The 14,395-nt window shown below is 37.0% G+C and overlaps 1 protein-coding gene and 1 long non-coding RNA gene across 8 annotated transcripts in view; one reads left to right on the top strand and one right to left on the bottom strand.

Annotated features, from left to right (window-relative positions):
• LOC134470707 (uncharacterized) overlaps positions 1-14,395 on the bottom strand; it is a 48,272-nt gene that overhangs the window by 31,266 nt on the left and 2,611 nt on the right. The window lies entirely within an intron of this gene.
• The window catches only part of Abca3 (ATP binding cassette subfamily A member 3), a 57,860-nt gene continuing 55,967 nt past the window's right edge, over positions 12,503-14,395 (top strand). The window contains exon 1 of the mRNA XM_063226318.1: positions 12,503-12,518. The gene's annotated coding sequence lies outside the window, so the exon portion shown is untranslated. The remainder of the gene's footprint in view (positions 12,519-14,395) is intronic.

Raw genomic sequence — 14,395 nt, 5'->3', positions numbered from 1 at the left:
GGCTACAAAGTGAGTTCAGGGCCAGCCTGAAGTGCATAGTGAAACCCTGTTTCAAAAAGATAAAAACATTCTTATGTGTCACATCCCTTCCTCTTTCTAAAAATTTAGGAAATATTATCCAGAAGAGGTTTCAAGGCTGTAACATAAGAAATACACATTTTGTTTTTGCCTTTTTTCCTGAAACAGGGCTCTTTAAACTCTTGTAATTTCCTGAATAATAAAAATTATAAAAGTGTCTTTTGTTCTAACATTTGGTCTTTGATATTTGACTTCCTCTGCTGCAGAGTGCCTAATTCCCTTGGAAGATTCTAGTTGAAAGGAGAGTCTTTTATTCCAATGAGGTGACTCTAGCTGAGCTCCTGGACTGCTTCAAGATGGGGGCTAGCCACCAAAAGGAGTAAAGAATGATTAAAAGCTTGGAATTTTTGACCCCATTCCTTATCCTCCAGGGGAAGGGTGAAGGCCTGGAGATTGAACTAATAATCAATCATATCTATATGATTAAGGCTGCATAAACATCTCTGCACTACAAAGGTTTAAGTTCCCAGATTGTGAACGTACTGAAGTGCTGGGAGGGTATTACACTCAGAGGACACGGAAGCTCTGTTCCTTTTCCACACACTTGCCGCCTTCTTTATCTAAGTGTTCATCTCTATCCTTTACAACTCCCTTTACAGTAAAGTTGTTAGCATTAAGTAAATGTTTCCCTGAATTTTATGAGTTGTAGTAAACTACAGAAATACGAATTTTTTCCTGTAAGGACCTCCCCAGAGTGAATCAGTGAGAGACAGTCTAGATCGCATTGCCAAGAATGCAGACAGAAGAAACAAATTCCTGTTATTCACCAAGTCACCTGAGCATAGAAACATTCACAGAGCATAGCTACTGTGAAGTTGACAAATAAGATACCATGTTGGGGGCTAGGGATTTAGTTCAGTGGCATAAGCGCCTGCTTTGCAAGCACGTGGTCATGAGTTCAATCCCTGGTACAAAAAAAAAAAAAAAAAAAAGATATCATGTTGGGCCTAAGTTCTTCCTTATTTGAACCATGTATTTTGATATTTCATATCCATTGATATATACTTGTCCACTTAAAGGTGTAATAAGATCTAGAACCAAATAGAAAAGACTCTCAAAGTCATCTTGAGTCAGAGCATGCAGCAGTATTATTCTCCCATAAATTTATTATAGATCTTTGCTACTATCAGTCAATTAGTTGTATCCAAGGAATGTATGTCTTATGTGCAACAGGACAAGGACACAAGGGCATGTAGGGCATATTAGAGATAGGAAATGTCCTTGCTTTTAAGAGATTCCAATCTTATTAAGCAAACGAAATAATATAAGCACTTGTAAAGCAAATTTTTTTACTGTATGGATTAAGTAATAATTTGGATGCTTAGTAAATATAATGAAGGAGAAAAGTATTTTGGGAATCTAACAATTTTTAATGGAGATCCTCAAAGGCAAGGTTTGTGACTATCTCATCTCCAATACATATCTGCTTGATAAATGAATGAATGATTGCACTTACTGACCACTTGCACACTTTGTCTTTATTATCAAGTTGAAAAAGGGAATAAGTTCTTATTATACCAAGGTTGGAAAAAAAAAGGGTAAAAAAAAATCAAGTCCCATAATCAAAAGATAACTGCTGTTAACATTTTGCTGTAAAACCTGGCTCATACCTTCTTTTATTTTTTGCAGCACTGGGGATCAAACAAAGGGCCTCCTATGTGCCAGAGAAGTGCTCTGTCACTGAGTTACATCCAAGTCCTACAAATCTACTTTCAAAATTTAAATGGGAAAATATAAATTGTGGGATTTTTGTGTTTGTTTTCTGATACTGGGAATTGAACCCAAAGATAGTCTACCACTAAGCCCTATGCCAGCCCTTTTTATTATTTTTGTTTCTAAATTTTGAGATAGAGTCTTGCTAAATTGTCCAAGCTGGTCTCAAACATGCCTCCAAAGTGGCTGGAATTATAGATATGAACCATCACGTCTGGTTTAAATCTTGTTTTGTCCTGGGGTTTTTTGGGGGTGGGTAGGAAAGAGAGTTGTTGAGACAATTTCTTGCTATGCTGCCCAGGCTAACAATTTCTTAAAACTGGCTGTTAAACGTAACAATTAATTTAGGTCATTTGTCCATGTCAAAACAAAAAACGGGGGCTGGGGATTTAGCTCAGCAGCTCAAAGCGCCGGTCTAGTAAATGTGAAGTTGTTTGATCCCCAGTACCAAAAAAAAAAAAAAAAAAAAAAAAAAAAACTAAATCATTTTTAAGGGCTAAGATGATTCTGTTGCTACAAATATTCCTTATCAAAAACCTTTTAAAGACAAGGAGATTATACAGAAACCATTGTTCATTTTCTGTTAGTCGATTCTAAATACCCTGTAATGCTGTCATTCTCTTAAATGGTTTTACATTGTTTTGATATATTTAATGCTACAGTATACGAAGTTGTACTCAAGGATTTCAAGGAAAGAGACAATATGGTAACTACTTTTATGTCAGGATTATCCGGTGGTGAAACACTATTCTGCTTAAATGGTTATGTTTTGATCTGCGCTGTTTTGCTGTTATGCCCTCTTTTATCTCAATCTCCACTCCATTATTTACTTTTTTATTTTTATCCTTTTAATTAAGGGAAAAATAAATAAAAATAGCAGGGTATATTATAGTAACCCACTTTGACTTTCCATTATCTCGATTTAAAGCCCTGTATTACTCTCACCAGCTTGTTTTTGACTGATGTTCCCCTATTCTGTTTTGCTGGATAGTATCAGGTTCGAAAGTTTAGGCAACAGCTGTGAAGATAATGAGATTCATTATAACTCCCATTCTCATTGACTTTAATCTACTTTTGAAGACCTACAATGTCTCCAATGTTTTGGTTTTGTCGGTTTTGTTCTTTACTGTTTTGTTCAATTTTATTATAACTAATGATATAGGCAATTCTATTAGAGATAGTGGGAGGCATTATGGTAACCATTGTTGATCACCTTGTATTATGTTTTTACATTATCTATTATGTCCACCCTTTTGATTTGACCGACTCTGTTCTGTTATCTCACATTTGGTTTTACTCTCTTCCAAAAAAGTAATAAGAACCGTGGGAGCAATGAAACCCAAAATGTGTAATAGTCATTGTACAAAAGAGAGGAAAAGAAAGTGCTCTAAACGATATAACTGCATGTATATTTAAGTGTATAAGATAGAAAATGATATCACTAAGGTTTATTGGATCATTGAACAGAACTGTTTGCAGTATCATTGTTGTAATGTCCACTTTACAAGCTTTAATTTTGTGGCTTGAACAATTATTTCTAAGATGACAATATGTAATCCATTAACTAGTGATTTCCTACTGTTTATTTTTTTTTCTGTAAATCTATATAACTTGTACCCTTTCTCTGCTTTTTTTCTCCTTAAATAAAATTTTAAAAAATATTCCTTATTTATTTATTCAATCTACATTGGTGGATATTACTTAGGATATATATATTTATTCATAAATATAAACTTCTATAACTTTACCTACCTCTACAATTATTTCCTTACTTTAATATGTGATAGGTAAAAACAGGGACAAAACTTTTGATTTTTGATATTGCCTTATTATCTACTGACTGGGGTTTTAGATCTTCTAATCTGGTTGTGGATAATAAAATATGTATCATTATATTCTATAGTAAATATAACAAGTATTTTTCATGCAAAGTTACAATGAAGAGCTAAGTAGGAGAACTCATGGAATAGCCAAAAACCAAAGCCTCTGGCAAGTAGCATTTCCCAGCTTAGCACCTTCACAGCTCCCAAATCTCATCATGTGTTTCTTAGTGGCACCAATTATGCCAGGGAAGAGTTAGCTTTTTCTATGCCATAGCATGCTGGTAGAAATCTTTGATGGAGCTCCTCTAACATGGCATTTACAGCCTCATTTTGGCAGTATTTGTAAAATCATTAATATACTATTTCAGTCATTTATTCAATGATACTTATTGAGTGCCTGGTCTGTCCAAGCACTGTCTAGGCACTACTGATCCAGAGGTAAACAGAACAGGTTCCTAGATACTGAGAAGGGGAATAGCTGAGTCAAATGGAACTCTAATCTTAGCTTTTTTGAGGAATCTCTACACTGACTTCCACAGTGGTTGTACCAGTCTGCACTCCCACCACGAGTGGAGAAGGGTTCCCTTTTCCCCACAGCCCTTCCAGCATTTGTTATTGGTTCAAATTACTTGATGACAGGTATTCTTTCTGAAGTGAGATGGAATCTCTCAGTGTTGTTTTAATTTTCATCTCTCAAATGAACAATGATGTTGAAAATTTTTTTCACGTACTTTTTTGTCATTTGTATTCCTTCATGTGAAAAATGTGTATTCGTATCAGATGCCCATTTTTTGGATTGGGTCTTTGAACTTTGGGGGCCTGATTTTTTTCAATTCTTTATGTTTTAGATGAGTCCTTTATCTGAAGGACAACTGGCTATATTTTTTTCCCACTCTCTGGCTGTTTTTTCACTCTGTTGGTGATTTCTTTTGTTGTGCAAAAGATTTTTAATAAGATCTCATTTGTTGATTCTTTGTAGTATTTTCTGTGTGGTCTGGGCTTTGTTCATGAAGTCTTTGTCTGCACCTATGTCTTCAGGATTTCTAACTATTTTCTCTTTGTGTAGATTTAGTGTTTCTGTTTTAATTTTTAGATCTCTCTGTCTCTCTGTCTCTCTCTGTCTCTGTCTCTGTCTCTGTCTCTGTCTCTCTCTCTCTCTGGCAGTACCAGGGATTGAACTCATGACCTTATGCTTGCCAGGCAGTCACTTATGTCACTGAGCTAAATCCCCAGTCCAATATTTAGATCTTGATCCATTTTTACTTTAGTTGGTGCATGGTCATAGACATTTGGTTTTAGTCTTTGACATGTGGAAAGCCAGTTTTTCCAGCGTCATTTATTAAAGAGACTGTCTTTCGTCCCATGAACATGTTTGGCTCCTTTGTCAAAGGTAGGTGACTGAGTGTGTTTGAAATTGCTTCTGCATCTTCTATTCTGTTCCACTAATCTTTAGGTCTGTTTTTGTTTTTGTTTTTTGCCAATACTATGCTAATTTTATCACAGTAGCTTTGTAGCATTGTTACAGAAAACAGACTGAACACGGGAAGAAACAGCACTGAGGACGTTCAGAAGGCAGCCTTTATTATTATCAGTGAGCCTGACTGGGATCTTTCCCAAAGAGTCAGACCCCATCCAGCAGGTGTTGGGGCTTTTATAGGGAGAGCAAGCAAAAGGTACACAAGCAGCCTTGGTGCATTATGATTGGAGAGTTAGATGACATCATGGATTGCCAAAGGAGTTTAAACATCTCAGGTTACATTGTGAAGGCATTGGTTTTGTTTTGTTTTGTTTTTGGTACCGGGGATCAAACTCACGACCACCTGCTTGCAAGGCAGGTGCTTATGCCACTGAGCTAAATCCCCAGCCTGTCTCAGGTTACATTGTAAGGCAATCAGTAAAAATAACCTTGGGTTATAAAAAGGAAGGACTGTTTTATTATTAGGCTTGCCCAGGCATGTCCATTTGGTTTTGGTGGGCATTCTTGGTGGGCTTTTATTTTTAAAAGTTAAATTTCTTCTTTGGTATAGTTTCAGGTCAGGGATTATGATTTGCCTTCTCACTTCCCTTTGTTGCCTAGAATTGCTTTTGCTGCTGTAGGTCTCTTCTGGTTCCAAATGAATTTTAGGAATATTTTCTCTAGTTCTGTGAGGTATACTAAATGGTATTTTGGGTGGAATTGCATTAAATCTGTATAGCAATTTTGGGAGTAGAATTATTTTCACTATGTTGGTTCTTCCTATCCATGAGCAAGGAATACTTTCCAATTTCTCATATCCTCTTTAATCAACTTTTTTAGACTACTGTAATTATCAATGTATGGGTCTTTTACTTCCTTTGTTAGATTGATACCTAAGTATTTCATTTTTTGTGATACTATTGTAAATTACTTTCCTAATTTCTGTGTTGCTTGTGTACAGGAATGCTATTGGTTTTTGAATGTTGACTTTGTATTCAGCTATACTACTGAATTTGATTATTAAATTTTTTTTATTTGGTACCAGAACTCAAACTCATGACTGCATGCTTGCAAGGCAGGTATTTATGCTGCTGAGCTAAATCCCCAGTCCTGGTTATTACGTCTAAAAGTCTGTTGGTGGTGTTTTTGGGGTCTTCTATGTAGAGTATCATGTCATCTGCAAATAATGATAATTTGACTTCCTATCCTTATTCCTTTAATTTCTTTCTCTTGTCTAATTGCTTTGGCTAACATTTCCAGAACTATGTTGAATAGGAGGAGCAATAGTAGATATTCTTGTCTTGTTCCTGATTGCAGAGTGAAAGTTTTCAGTTTTTGACCATTAAGTGTGATATTAGCTGCTGGTTTACTGTAGAAAGCTTTTATCAGATTGAGGTTAAAGACCACCTATTCCAATCTTCGGTAGGGTCTTTATTATGAATGGATGTTGGATACTGTCAAATGCTTTTTCTGCATCTATTGATATGATCATATGAAACCTTGTCTCAAAATAGTCCAATAATAATAATAAATAAGTTTGAAAAAAATTATTCCAAAAAAAGTAGGATGGAGTAGAGGAGACAGAAATAACATAATTATACACCAAAAAATTAGATTTCAACTTTAGAGGAACTAAAGGAATACTGGAAACAAAACAAAAGGGAATGCAATAGGGAAGAGTTTGTGAGGTAAAAAAGTCTTGTGACCTATCTAAATATTGTAGTACCTGGGTGAGTGTAACTGTATTTCCCTTCTGAAATAAGGACCTCACAAATGGGTGTCAAGGGAGTTCATACTGCCAAAAGCAGCAACAACTATATGTGAAAAAGAGTCACCCGTTTTGAAACATCACCATGTCCCCAACAAGAAAACTGTTAGACTCAATACCTAGTCCTGATGCACACAGAGTTAGTCCACTAAGTATCTCCTGGGCTTTCGAAGTCTTGATACCAGAGGGGTTATCAAGGGCATGTGCCACTAAGAATCACTATTTTGCTGCTTTTCAAATGTTTTGAAAGGATTACTAAAGACATTCACATAGGCAATGTGTGACATGAAAAGAATCATGACAGCTCAACAATTTTTTTGTCTTTTTCCTTTTCATCGGTACCGGGGATTGAACTCTCAACTGCCTGCTTGCAGGCAGACGCTTATGCCGCTGAGCTAAATCCCCAGCCCCAGCCTGAACAATTTAGCAGTATGGTCTTCTGTATGCTAGGAAGAAGAATTGGTTGGTTTCTAGAGCTTCCTGAAGGTTGAAAATGCATCTCACTGGTATTGTCCAGAGCTTTACATATATTAATACTGGGGTAAATATTTCTCTTAAAAGAATTTGCAAATTTCATAGAATATTATATTAGATGATAGGATGTAAAATAATTAGGCATAAAAATTATTGTGAAACTGGAATAATTTTGGAATAGTTCACCAGGTATCATTTTTACTTTTTTTTTTTTTTTTTTTTTTTTTTTTTTGAGATAGGGTCTTGCTATGTAATACAGGCTGGCCTTGAAAATCACTATGTAAACTCAATTTGGCCTTAAACTTGCAGTGGTTCTCCTGCCTCAGTCTCCCAAGTGCTATGATTACAGGCATGCACTACCATGCTCAGAACCAGGTATCATTTTAAAACAGGTTGTGGCAATCACGTACTATAGATCAATAGGGACAAATCTAACAAAAACAATGTTGAGAAAGAAAAGCAAGATACAGAAAAATATACGTAATACAATTTAATTATATTTTGAAAACATGCAAAGTAGGGGCTGGGGATTTAGCTCAGCAGCATATGCACCTGCCTTGCAAGTGTGTGGTCGTGAGTTCAATCCCTGGTACCGATAAAAAAGAAAAAGACAAAAAAAAAAAAAACATGCAAAGTAAAGTAAATAGGATAAAACTACAAGAAATTGATGAGAATGATAGTCAAAGAACATCACATTCATGGTACTTTACTGTTTATCTTTTGGAAGACAGGGCTATGTTTGGAGATATGCTCAGTTTTATGTAATTATTCTTCTTCCTATTTTTATTTCTTTCTACACTGGAGATTGAACAGAAAGAAGGCCTTATACATATTAGTTAAGGACTCTATCTGTGAGCTATATACCTAGCCCTATTTATTATTTTTAACTTATTTGTTTGTTTGTTTTTGAGATAGCCTTACTCCACAGTTCAGGCTAGACTGAACTACATAATGTAGCTCAGACTAGCACTTATGGTTCTCCTGCCTTAGCCTAGTAGCTGAATTACAGGTGTTTACCACCACATCTGGGTTTTAATTATCTTTTTTAAAAAAATTTTTTGGATGCTATGGATTGAACCCATTGCATTTGAAGTAAGCTACATTCATTCCCCAGCCCTTGTGTTTTATTTTGAGATATCTTTTTTTGTCTTTTTCCTTTTTATCGGTACATATGGTTTCATTAAGTTGCTAAATTGTCCAGGCTAAGCTGGAACTTGCTATCCTCCTGCCTCAGCCTTTCAGAGTGTTGAAATTATAGGCATGCACCACCATGCCTCGGTTGATTATCCTTTATATACGTGTATATATAACATTAATCAGCTTTTATATACATATATATCAAGTGTAAAATGTATTTATACACAAAAATACCATTAATTTTTAACATTAAAATTATATATTTAGGACACTATTAGTTCTGAATAGAGGAAAATTCTTATCAAGTATGACGGCTTTACATTGGTGTCCTGGTTGTAGAAATACAGCACTAAGAAAAAACCTGTGAGTACCGAAAAAGTTACTTAATCATGCTTAAATAGATTTGGGGACAAAAAGAGAAAAGCCTAATAAGAAGTTCCACTATCTCCCATTTTGGAAACCAAGAGAATTCATGTGGAAGTTGGAACAACTAGCTTCTGATTCAAAATCAGTTACTGGGGCTGGGGATTTAGCTCAGTGGCCTAAGTGCCTGCTTGATAAGCGCAAGATTGTAGTTTGGTCCCTGGTACAAAAAAACAAATCAGAGTATACTGAAACTCACTGTTGTTAGGAGATCTAATCAAGTTGGTTGCTGAAAAGACTGAGTGAGACTAGTACAGAAGTCAAGGTTAAGTATGAATTAGATGCCTGAATCAGGAAGATGTTAGAGGGTTCTTTTAGGACTGCTCTTTTATTGAGGGAGGGTACTGGGCATCAAACTCATAACTTTGTGCTTGCCAGGCAGGCACTTACACCCCTGGGCTAAATCTCCAGCCCTTAGGACTGTTCTTACAGAAAGTAACCAATTGAGTAAAAAAGCAGAAGCAGCATTACCATCAGCTAGTAGTACAACTATATTATCTTCCTAAAAATGTCCCTACATACAGGGAAAAACTAATTCTCTCTCGTTCTCTCTCTCTCCCTTCCTCTTTCTCTCTCACTGACTCTCAGAGACAAAACATAATCAACAAGAATATTAAAAAGTAATTTAAAAAGTATTTTTATTAATCAAAGATAAAATTAAATATTGGCAAAGACCAAAATAGAATTTATAGGGATGTCACAAAATATGAATTCTTCTAGGAGTCACTTATTAAAAACATTAAGGGCTAGCCACAAGGAAGGGGAAGAGAATCAAAACCCAAACACACCTTCCCAAGAGCCAGGAGTAGCCATGCAGAATGCAAAGAGAATCAAGAAGCCAAGTCAACTAGTATGCAGGCTGGGAGACAAGAAGAGCTCCCGGCCATCCCCAAGCAACTGGCTGATTTGGAGGAACTCAGGATAAGATGATAGTAACTGAGGTAAAAGGAATAGCATGATGCTTCGTATTGTTTGATTGACTTTGCAGGCCTGGGGCTTGTGGTCTGGGCATCTATTTGGAGGATGCAAAGTGGCGACTGTGGGGGATTTCCTTCTGTCTTTGAAATCTGTTTTTGAAATCCAATGTTTTGTTCCTTTTTACTGTTTCGTTTTATTCCTGTATTTGGTAACCTAGCAACTATTTTAAAGATAACAATATGCAATATAACAACCATTGTTAAATTCGTATCATCTTGTTTTAAAAACGATTATAGCTATTGATGTTTTTTGTTATCATTTTGCTTTTGTTGTTGTTTTTGGTTTGTTTGCTTCTTGATTTTTCTGTTTTTTCTTTAAAATAAAAATAAGTTAAACATAAAAAAATCTGTTGAATACAGCCGGGGTTATACAGCTCAGTGGAAGAGCACTTGCCTGGTATACAGAAGGTCCTAGGATCCCCAGCACCATTTCAAATTTATGGGCCTTCCACTGTAGCAATTTCAGGGCCTAGGGATGTAGCTCAGTGGCACAGTGCTTGCCTAGCATGCACAATGTTCTGAGTTCAATCCCTAGTACCACAAAAAAAAAAAAAAAAGTAGCAGTTAGCCTTTCAACAAGTGTCTTGGGCTGGGGATTTAGCTCAGTGGCATAAGCACCTGCCTTACAAGTGCGGAGTCATGAGTTTGATCCCCGGTACCAAAAAAAAAAAAAAGTCTTAATGACTTAGCTACAAGTTATGCAAACTAGTAAACTTTTTGAATACTGAAAAACTCAAAACAACCAGGTATCTAAAAACGGAAGCTTGATGAAAGGTATACTAGTAATCACACACAATTAAATACTCTGAACATATTTAAATGTTAAATGTAGCCAGAAATAGTGGTTCATTCCTGTAATCCCAGCACTTGGGAAGCTGAGGTAGGAGGATTGTTACAAATTCAAGATTATCCTGTGCTACAAAGTGAGCTCAAGGCCAGCCTGAACTATATAGCAAGACCCTGTCTTAAAAACACCACCAACAACAAAAAAGCTAAATGTTGAAACTGTATTTTTGACTTGACAAATTATTCAGCATAAATTCTTTTTATTTTGGTTTTTAAGACAGGATTTTGCTATCTAGTTCAAGTTGGCCTTGAGCTCACTATGAAGTCCAGGTTGGTTTGAACTTGTGGCAGGCCTACTGCTCCACTTTATTAAGTGCCATTGTATGTGTGTACCACCATGCCCAGCCAGCATAAATTCTTAAGTGAGAAAAGAGCATCTTTTTTTTTTCCCCCTTTTTATCGTTACCAGGGATCAAACGCACGACTGCCTGCTTGCAAGGCAGGAACTTATGCCGCTGAGCTAAATCCCCAGCCCCCAAAAAGAGCATCTTTTAAAAAACACTAGAGCTAGAGATATAGCTTTGCGGTAATGTGCTTTCATAGCATGCATGAGGCCCTGGGCTTGGTCTATAGAAAAAAGATGTTATGTATATATCAATGTATGTAATAAAATGGTCCAAAAGGATACACAATCAAATAATAATAGTTTCTGGGAAGGATATTTTCTTTGATTTACGTGTGTGTGTGTGTGTGTGTGTGTGTGTGTGTGTGTGTGTGATGGCAACTTGGCTCAGCTGACCTTAAACACCTGGGCTCAAGTGGTATTCCTGCTCAGCCTTCTCAATAGTTGGGCTGATAGGCAACACCACCATGCCTCACTTGATAGTTGCTGTCTTAGAATAATATCATTATTTTTATTTTGCAACTTTTTTTTTAGGATCCCACACTGGCTTCAAACTCATGAACCTTCTGCTCCAGCTTCCTTAGTGCTATGATTACAAGTATGTATATCATGTCCCAAAATTTTTCAACAATTAGCATATTATTTGATGAAACAAAATAACACATTACTTACAAAAAAGTTACTGTGACAATTGAAAATAAATTAGGAGGTTTTTCTTTTCTTTTTGAGCCAAGTTTTCATTATATAATCCAGGCTGGGCTTGAATTCACAATCCTGCTGCCTTACCCTTCCAAGTGCTGGGATTACAGGTGGGTACCACTGTGCCCATGCAGGTGGATTTTTTTAAGTTAGGAGAGTTTCTTTTTTTGTACCAGGAATTGAATTCAGGACCTTGAGCTTGCTAGACAGGTGTTGGGCTACTAAGTTATATCCCCAGGCCAGGAGTTTTTATTGGAAATAAAAACAGGAATAGCTTTTGGATTTCCAGGAGGAATCCCGAGTGGGTGGCCACAAGGCCCCTCAATGCAGAACCAATTACAGATAAGCAAAGCACCAGAATTGCTCAACTGTTTAGTGGCCACCCATCAGAAGTGGTTCTGTGGATTTAAAACGACTCCTTGGAGAGCCAACTTCTAGAAAGATGGTGGAGCAAAAAACAGCAACAAATCTGCCTCTGTGAGATTCAGAATGCAGACACTGGTAAATAACAACTTGGGGAAGGAAAGGAGAGAGGTGGATCCCTGAGATCCAGGAAAGATCTAAATGGAAAATTGGAGACTACGGAGACATTAAAGGGACAGGCCACGGTGCAGAAGAAAGCAGGGGAAATCTGTATTTTTCCCCCCAACTCCTGACTAGAAGTGTGAGAAAGATTGAATCTAAAGAGGCACAGTGAATATCAGCAACTGGCTGGCAGAGGCTTCCAGGGAGAAATGCACCAGTGGAATGGAACAGTATATGCTGCAGGATACAACAGCAGGTGAGTGACTTTAAGTAATGCCATGTCCCCTGGAAAGTGTACTTAGTTAACTGCCATAGGGAGAGACCAACTGAACAGAGCAGCTGCATGTTGGCTTCATCTCAGGGCTCCCAGTGTTAAACTATCATAGTGACTGGATGAAGGACCATCCCAGGAGATGTTCATGGACAGAGAGCCATGGACAGACTAGCAAGAGACATCCAGAGTATTATAAACTAAATGACTCAGGTCCCAATCTCATAACCAGAGGTCAATTTCAGCCTAAACTTTTGTGGATTTGAAAATCCCAAAACTAACATCACACCCTGATCCTACTGCCAATTTGCTAGGATTATACAGCATAGATCTAGGCTCAGATAGTTGCCTTTTGTCTACCATCAAGAGCAGAGTCATGCCCTGAATTGGACACTGCCACAAAACTATAGATCCAAGAAGGTAACCACAGACTTGAAATCACAGAGAAACTCCTTTTTTCATTTGTGCTTGTTTGGTCCCCTCCTCCACTTTTTTTGTTGTTGTTTCTTTTTGAGGGTCAACATTGTTTGTAGTTTTTTCCTTTTGTTTTTGTTTTCTCATTCTTTCCTTCCCTCTTGTATTTTTCACCAGTTTCCTGAAGCTTGGGTAATTTCCCTCTGTCCTTCAGCAGGGCTTCTAATTTTTCTTTTTTTGTACGGGGGATGGAACTCATGACTTCACACTTGCCAGGCAGGCACTCACGCTGCTGAGCTATATCCCCATCCCTAATCTCTACTTCTTTTATTCCTCTATTTTCCTCTCTTCTCCCTTTTAATTTTCTCCCTCTAGGACAAAATTGCCCTATTGAATGGATTATTGACTGTATATAAATTTCAGGTTTGTCTTAGATTTTGTTATATGCTATAAAACTTGTACATATATTTAAAAATGGAAAATTATTAGTTATCACAGTTTGTCATTTTCTAGTCTGTGTTTGATGCTATTGTATTACAGATCATATTACTTTAGCCAAGGTGACGTAGTTGCTGTGATCAGTTGATCTTTCTGGTATGTCAATACCTAAATTGTCTGGGAAACACAACAGAACAGGGTAGTACCAAAGATCTGGGTGCTAGGCCAAACAGGCTGCAACCTCTCATCTCTAATAAACAGAAGAGGCAGAATCCTGGGACAGACTCAAAGGCCAAGAGCCAGCTACAACTAGAAGACATCTCTGAAAAGTAATCATTTCCTACAGAAGTTTAAATACTGGTAATAAAACTACCTACCATTAGTAATCTACAACCATCAATAGAGAAAACAAATAAACAGCAACAACAACCAAATAGAAAATAAGAAAACACAGAAGCAAGTTGCAGCCCCAGACCTCCAGCTCACCCAAGGCAAATCGGGGAGCACTGAGGAAGAAGAAATCAAAAGCCACCCAGCCAAATTTTCAAAAATGGTAGCAACAGAAGTAGCACAGCAGATGAATGAGTCCCTAGGAAAAAACACTACACAAATAACTAAAGAGATGATGATCATAATGAAACACACTGTTAATGAATCTAGAGTAGATGCAGATGAAATATAGAGGAGCTTAGAAAAGTGATAGGAACCACGAACACTTAACATAGGAAAGAAATGGATCTATTGAAAGTATATGCAGCAGAATCAATCAATGTGAAGATGGAATATCAGATATAGAAGACAAGGGTGCAGTTATTGATTATCAAATGGAAGACTTCTTAAAAAACCACAAAGGGGGCTGGGGATTTGGCTCAGTGGTGTAAGCGCCTGCCTAGCAGGGCGAGATCGTGAGTTCAATTCCTGGTACTGCAGAAAAGGAAAAAAAAACACACAAAGGACCATGAAAAATTAATCCAACAGCTGCTAGAAGTTGCAAAGAAGAACATAAGATT

Source organism: Cavia porcellus, unplaced genomic scaffold, assembly GCF_034190915.1.
Source record: "Cavia porcellus strain 051 isolate PalLab524CR breed Dunkin Hartley unplaced genomic scaffold, mCavPor4.1 scaffold_16, whole genome shotgun sequence".
NCBI classification, from domain to species: Eukaryota; Metazoa; Chordata; class Mammalia; order Rodentia; family Caviidae; genus Cavia; species Cavia porcellus.
This window is presented reverse-complemented; position numbering and strand designations above follow the sequence as displayed.